We start from the raw sequence: 7,379 nt of genomic DNA, 5'->3' as shown, positions 1-7,379 counted from the left end.
TTGCTGCTTGGGTGTATTAAATTGAACACAAGCCAACAAAATGTTGAAAGCAAAAAAATTTGTATTACTTATTACAAGTAAGCAGACAGGGAAATAGCTCTCAAAGCACAGTCCCCCCGTGGGTTCAGTATATTAGGGGGCAGGGGCAGGGACTTGCATATACATTAAGGAACATATGCATATTCTCTTACTTAGGCACTTTGGTTCAATTGTACATGCCTAGCATGTCAACATGCCAGTGCATACATTTTATGTAAAAAAAAAAAAAAAAAAATGGCAGAAAGCCCTGCCCATAGGAGGAGATCTTAATATTATTATGAGCTAAAAGAAACTTCAGGACAACTCAGGGGGCTTCTGTACAGGTCCTCAGCTCCAAACCAGCTAGAACTGGCTCCAACAAGGGGCTATCATGTAAAACGCCTAGTTGGGCATCTCCTTGGCAGGAACTGCTGATTCTACAATATAAAACACATTCTCTTCCTGCATTTGTCACCATCTTCCCCCACCCCCACCACCAGCTCTGCTGATAGCTTTCAGCCCTCAGATTTTACTACCTCTCTGTTGCATCCTAGTTAACAGCCATGTGGGACTAAGCCCTTAACCTGTGGGATCTGGTACTATCTCCAGATAGATAATGTCGGGATTGAGTTAATTGCTTGATGGTGTTGGAAAACACACATCAGAGTAGTATTAATGAAATGAGCCACCCAATGTAATGTCAGAAATGGTTTAAAAGCAGTATATGCTTTTCTCCATTCTATACATACATTTTTGATTCCTTCAACCTCCTCACCCCATTTCCATTTCCTTTGAAATTATAAACTATGGCATTTCCCATAGCTATAATTCTGACACTAATAACACCAGTTAGATCTTCTAGAAATATGACTTCAATTGTATTTCTTTTTCCTTTTTTTTCTTGAGAGAGAGAGAACATGCACAGTGCGCACAAGCAGGGAGAGAAGCAGAAGGGGAGGGAGTGAGAATCTCCAGCAGCACCCCCCTGAGCACAGAGCCCAACTTGGGCTCGATCTCACGACCCTGAGATCATGACCCTTGACCCAAAATCAAGAGGTGACGCTAAACCAACTGAGCCACCAGGAGCCCCATCCTGAATTTTATTTCAAAAAAAGTGACATTTCAACCAAGCCAGAAGACAATGATCACAGACAAAAGGAAAAGAAGATGAAATGTTCATTTTTCCAGATACACACCTGAATTATACACATGAGGGTATGTGTGTGTTGCTTTTAGTCAAAGTTGCTTCTGTTGTATGGAAACCATTTCCCTTTATTTAACTGTCCTTAAAGAGGCAAGTTTTTGTTACATCTGGATTGTCTGCAGCAAGATGGAGAGAGCGTTTAGGATTCAAATCCAGTCAGAGAGAAAAAATGTAAATTTATGATTGGTAGCTGAAGTACAGAGGAGGTTGGTGGAATCATGCTGCTGATCAAAATGTACAAGATACAGAACAACCAGTCTGACATAACTTGAAGGACACCCACTTTTACCTGCCCCATCACCTTTGTCCTTCCTCACCTCACACCCTACATCCCACGTGCTAAAGAACAAAAATCCAACTGAGTACATTTGAAAATCTAATTAGCTTTATTAAGTGATTCTTTTTTTTTTTTTAAAGATTTTATTTATTTATTTGACAGGGAGAGTAAGTGATTCTTGAATAGAGAAGCATCCCATTTGTCAAGTAGAAGGGAGTTCTGAGGAGTTGTACAAAATGGAAGATTTTTATAGGAACGAGGGTGAGTAGAGGAAGTTATTAGCAAAAGAAGGGATTGTCTCAGGCATGGTCACCTTCCCTTAAGGGGAAAAGTAGGGACCTTATCATGCAGATTATCTCATTTTCTTTTGGGGGATGGAGAGGGCCCATGTGACAGATCACCTCATTGGAGCCATCAGAAAATTTCTTGACAGAAAAAGAAAGAAAATTTCCTGCCTGACTGGGTAAGACTACATTTCTGGGGGAGGTTGAAACTACAATTAGGTCAGATATGAAGACCAGGTTTGGTGACTTGGCCTAAGTGATGCCATTTTTGGCCTGTGGTTTTCTTTGTAACACAGATATACTTAAGTTCTTCCAGAAGGCCTCTAAATACTTGGCTATTTTACCCTTTGCTTATAATTCCATGATCTCTGCTGTGTCCCGTTTTCCCTCTTGTAGGCAAACTCCTTCTCCTTTCAAGACCTGGTTCAAGGATGATGTCTGGTTTGAAGCCTTTCTCAACTACCTCTGTCCAGATAGCCTTAACTTTTCTCTGATAGAACTCTGCAGAGGTTTCTGTCACAGCAGTGGAATCATGTTGGGGCACTGAGGTGTTTACGAGTGGAAGAAGGTAGGATCTAGAGATGTTGACCTTGGAAACTTGTTTTGCCTGCTCTTCCAAGTTTGGAAATTCCTCTTCATCATTTGGGAGTAGAACGGATATAGGAGACATTAAATGAGGAAGAGTGTATTTTTAGAGATTTGGGGTTTTGTTTTTACTTCCAAAACATGCTTTTGAGAATCAAAAAGGAAGATCTGAGGTGGTACATTATAGCAGATATGGAAACAGTGAAGGAAGAGCAAGACAACTCCATGGCTGGAGGACTGTAGGAGGTTGCTTGGATGGGGCCCAAGAGGCAAGATCTGACCTGGTAGGCTATTGTAGAGACACTGGCGCACTGCCTGGCTTCACCCTCCACAGGTCCCAAAAGCTAGTAGAAGCAGAGTTAGTGCATGCAGACAGACGACATTTGTCAGGATCCTCAAATGTTGCCCTGGTGCTTTTCTCCTCACTTTAAGGTATAGGCTGGATATCCACAGTTGCCATCAGGAATTTTCCAGCACAGTTTTCTCCCCATGTCTTGCTACTATTTTGAACCTGCTCAGAACTGTCCTGGTAGACATCCTTTTCTGTTCAATGGCACAGGACACATCTGTGCTCTTCCAAAACAGAGGCGGGGTCCTTGACACCTAGAGGGACAATGGTGGTGTGGAAGGGAAAACTTCAGCTTTGGCATGTGAATGTAGCTGGACAGAAATATAAACTGTCCTAATACATGTTTGTACCCAATGAACATGGGCTTCTGAGGGCAGAGACCAAGCCCTATTCTAGTGCTGTTCTAGTGATATTCAATTAGCATATCCATCACTGTTGTTCGTCTGTGACAAGATTAAGAACTTGTATCAGAACTAGAGGGGAGGGGGGTGGGGGAATTGGTTAGCCTGGTGATCGGTATTAAAGAGGGCACTTATTGAATGGAGCACTGGGTGTTATACGCAATGAATCATGGAACACTACATCAAAAACTAATGATGTATGGTGATTAACAAAACATAATAAAATAAAATTTTAAAAAAAAAGAATGTAATGGCAACCTACTGTTTCCTTCACTGAGAATGTTTTCTCTAATAAGCAGTGCACCAACTGTCCACGGGCCACACTTCAGAAACACTAACTACGCATCCTTATAATCTTGGTGGTTATTACAGTATGCAATACATAGTAGGTGCTTAATCATTATTTATTCACTTTGTGAAATAGTTTTCTGCATGGATTGATTGATCTTTAGATCAATCATAAAAGGACTTAGGCCTTCTTGGAAAAGCAGTACTTTCACCAGATAATCACTTTCCTATCTTAACAATTCCTTCATCAGTAAAGTGGCACATAATATACCTATTATATATTATCAATATACCTTTATCTGTCAGTTGATCAATAATATATATTATTGAGCCAAACATGAATTTGGTTATTCTATAAGATGAAATTGGATATAGGAAGAAGAACCTCCCTTACCTACCCATCTTCCTATAGCCTGGTCATAGCAAGTGTTTACTCAATAAATCATTAATTAATTAATCTCTCATCTTAGGGATTGCTATGGGTTGAATTGTGTTCCCCCAAATCCATACATTGAAGTCCTAACCCCCAGTACCTCAGGATGTGACCTTATTTGGAAATAGAGTTTATTCAGATATAACTCATAAAGGGAAGTTGAGGTCATACTGGAGCAGGGTGGGCCCAATATAACTTGTGTCCTTATAAAAAGGGGAAATTTGGAGACAGACACACACAGGGAGAATGCCCTGTGAACATGAGGGCAGAGATCTACAAGTCAAGGAGTGCCAAACATTGCCAGCAAACCACCAGAAGCTAAGGGAGAGGTCAGGAACATATTCTCCCCCAGGGCCCTCAGATGGAACCAACCTCCCTGACGTCTTGATTTTGGATTCTAACCTTTGAAATTATGAAAAAATATCTTTCTGTTGTTTAAGGCACCTAGTTTGTGGTACTTTGTGATGGCAGCCCTAGAAAATCAATACAGGGATATATTGCTATTTACTTTGTTCAGATCCCATAAATGAGATATTACACATATTATTACTACACATAGCATTTTCTGACTTCCTTTTTTCACTCATCAACATATGGATTTCTTTCTGCCCTTCTTCACATTTGATTCTACCTCATTTTTAAAAATGGATGCATAGTATGCATCATGTGGACTTACGTTTTCTCTGTTAAAATGTTATTTACCTTTTACATGTTAATATGTTAGACCTTAATAGCAAAGAGGGATTAAATTATATAGTTGATCTTGTCTTTTATAGCTTCTGGTTTTTGTTCTTGTTTAGAAAAATCTTCCCACTCCGACATTATAAAGATAGCATATATTTCTATAATATTTTCCTTTTTACAAAATTAAATAATTAATCCACCTAGAATTTATTTTATTTTATTTATTTTTTTGACAGAAGAGGAATAGTCTTTGCTAGTTTTACAAAGACTTGTGAAAGGGGCGCCTGGCTGGCTCAGTAGGTGGAGCGTGTGACTCTTGATCTCCTGGTTTTAAGTTCAAGCCCCACGCTGGGTGTAGAGATTACTTTAAAATAATAAAAAATGTCAAGGGCTAGGAGGCTGGAAATCAGGAAAGGCTCCCCTGGTCACCTGGGCGGCTCAGTCGGTTAAGCATCTACCTTTGCCTCAGGTCATGGTCCCGGGGTCCTGGGATCTAGTGCTGTGTCTGGCTCCCTGCTCAGTGGGGAGTCTGCTTCTCCCTGCTGCTCATGCTCTCTCTCTTTCTCTCTCAAATAAATAAATAAATCTAAAAAAAAAAGAAAGAAAGGCTCCCCTGATGGGGCCCCAAATGAGCTGAATTTTGAAAGATGAATCTTGCCAAGGCAGCCATCAGGGATGCCCATCCACTTAACACAGGTCAATCCACCTAGAATTTATTTTAGTTTATGGTGTGAGATTAGGATTTGACATTTTTCCCTAAATAGTCAATTTTTCCAATAGGCTATATTGAAAAGTTCTTCCTTTCCTCTATTGATTTAAAATTCCACATTTATCACAGACCAAACTTCCATAAATACAGAAATTGGTTACGTTTGTCCTGGTTATACATTCCTTCATGAAAACCATCAGGAATAATAGCTTTAATTGACATACAGTAGGATATAGCCTTCTTCTTTTTTTTTTTTTGAAAGTGGATAGTGTTGGGCGCCTGGGTGGCTCAGTCGTTAAGCGTCTGCCTTCGGCTCAGGTCATGATCCCAGGGTCCTGGGATCAAGTCTCACATCGGGCTCCCTGCTCGGCGGGAAGCCTGCTTCTCCCTCTCCCACTCCCCCTGCTTGTGTTCCCTCTCTCGCTGTGTCTCTCTGTGTCAAATAAATAAATAAAATCTTTGAAAAAAAAAAAAAAAAAGAAAGTGGATAGTGTTTCTTTTTCTTTTTTTTTGTCCACCTTTTAAGTAAATCATTTGATATTCAAACATTCTACGTTACATATGTTAGTTATAAAGCATAATAATACACTTGAATAATAGTTATCTATTACTAAAAAACAAATTACTCAAACAACAGTCACTTAAAACAACAACAGTTATTTATTATCTCTCAGGTTTCTGTGGTTCAGGAATTCAGGAGCAGCTTAACCGGGGGGTGGGGGGTGGGGGTCTTCACAACCCCAAGATGCATTAAGATGTTGGCCAAGGCTACAAACATCTAAATGCTTGATTAGAGCTGGAGGATCCACTTTCAGCTTGGCTGGCAGTTGGCAGAAGATCTCAGCTCCTTGCCAGATGGATCTCACATAGGGCTGCGTGGGTGCCCTTCACCATGGTAGCTGGCTTTCCCTGGACAAGTGATCCAAGAAGGGAGGCAGAAACTGCAGTGTCTTATGATCAAGACTTGGAGATCACACATTGTCATTTCCTCGGTATCCCATTGTTTATACATATCATCTCTGTTCCGTGTAGGAGGGGACTACACAAGGGCGGTGATACCAGGAGATGGGGATCACTGGGGGCCACAACACAGAACACCCAGGAACTCACCAAGATCAAGAAATTGTACACTACCGATAATTTTCACCTACCCATGTGTCCTTTCCTTACCACAGCCCCCTACCTCCCTTTGGTATGTATCATTCCACCTTGTTTTTGTGTGTGTGTGTGTTTTTTTAATGTCTGCATTTTCAAAAAAACTTTATTTTGAAATAATTGTAGATTCATATACAACTGTGAGAAATAATACAGGGAGATTCAGTATACTCTTCACCAAGTTTTCTTCAATGTTAACACCTTACAGAACTATAACATAGTATCACAACCAGAAAATTAACATTAATATGATTTATTGACTTGATTCGAATGTCACCATGCACTCATGTTTTACATGCAGTCATGTGTGTGTATTTGTGTGTGAATTTAGTTCTTTTAAATGTGGGGCTTGAGGGGGCGGAGCAAGATGGCGGAGGAGTAGGAGACCTAAATTTCGTCTCCTCTCAGGAATTCGGCTGGATAGGGATCAAACCACTCTGAACACCTACAAACTCAACAGGAGATCGAAGAAAAGAATAGCAACAACTCTCTGAACAGAAAAGCGACCACTTTCTGGAAGGTAGGACGTGCGGAGAAGTGAATCCGAGGCGATATTCGGGAGGATAGACGGCGGGGGAGGGGCCTCCATCGGCCGCTTCTGGCAAGTGATAGAGCCACGGAGCACAAAATTGGAACTTTTAGAAGTCTGCTCCACTGAGGGACGTCACTCTGGTGGCTAAGTGGGGGGTGGAAACCTCGTGGGACAGTGTGGTCTCAGGACCCTCGGGGTCACAGAAAGACCGGGGGTGCCTGAGTGTGGTAGAGCTCCCAGGTATCGGAGCAGGGAAGCCAGCTGCAGAGACATAGCCCAGGCGCGGGCTCTCAGCTCGGGGTTGCTATAAACCGTGATCCGCAGCACAGTCGGGCGACTGCTCCTCCAGCAGGGACCCAACAAGCGGCAGATCCAGGGAGACTCACCTTCTTCCCCCGGGAGGAGAGGTGCGGGAGCGCACCGCGGGGATCTGCTGGGTTTGGAGACTCCACCCGGGGTC

The sequence above is a fragment of the Phoca vitulina genome, unplaced genomic scaffold, assembly GCF_004348235.1.
Source record: "Phoca vitulina isolate PV1807 unplaced genomic scaffold, GSC_HSeal_1.0 scaffold84, whole genome shotgun sequence".
NCBI lineage: Eukaryota > Metazoa > Chordata > Mammalia > Carnivora > Phocidae > Phoca > Phoca vitulina.
This window is presented reverse-complemented; position numbering follows the sequence as displayed.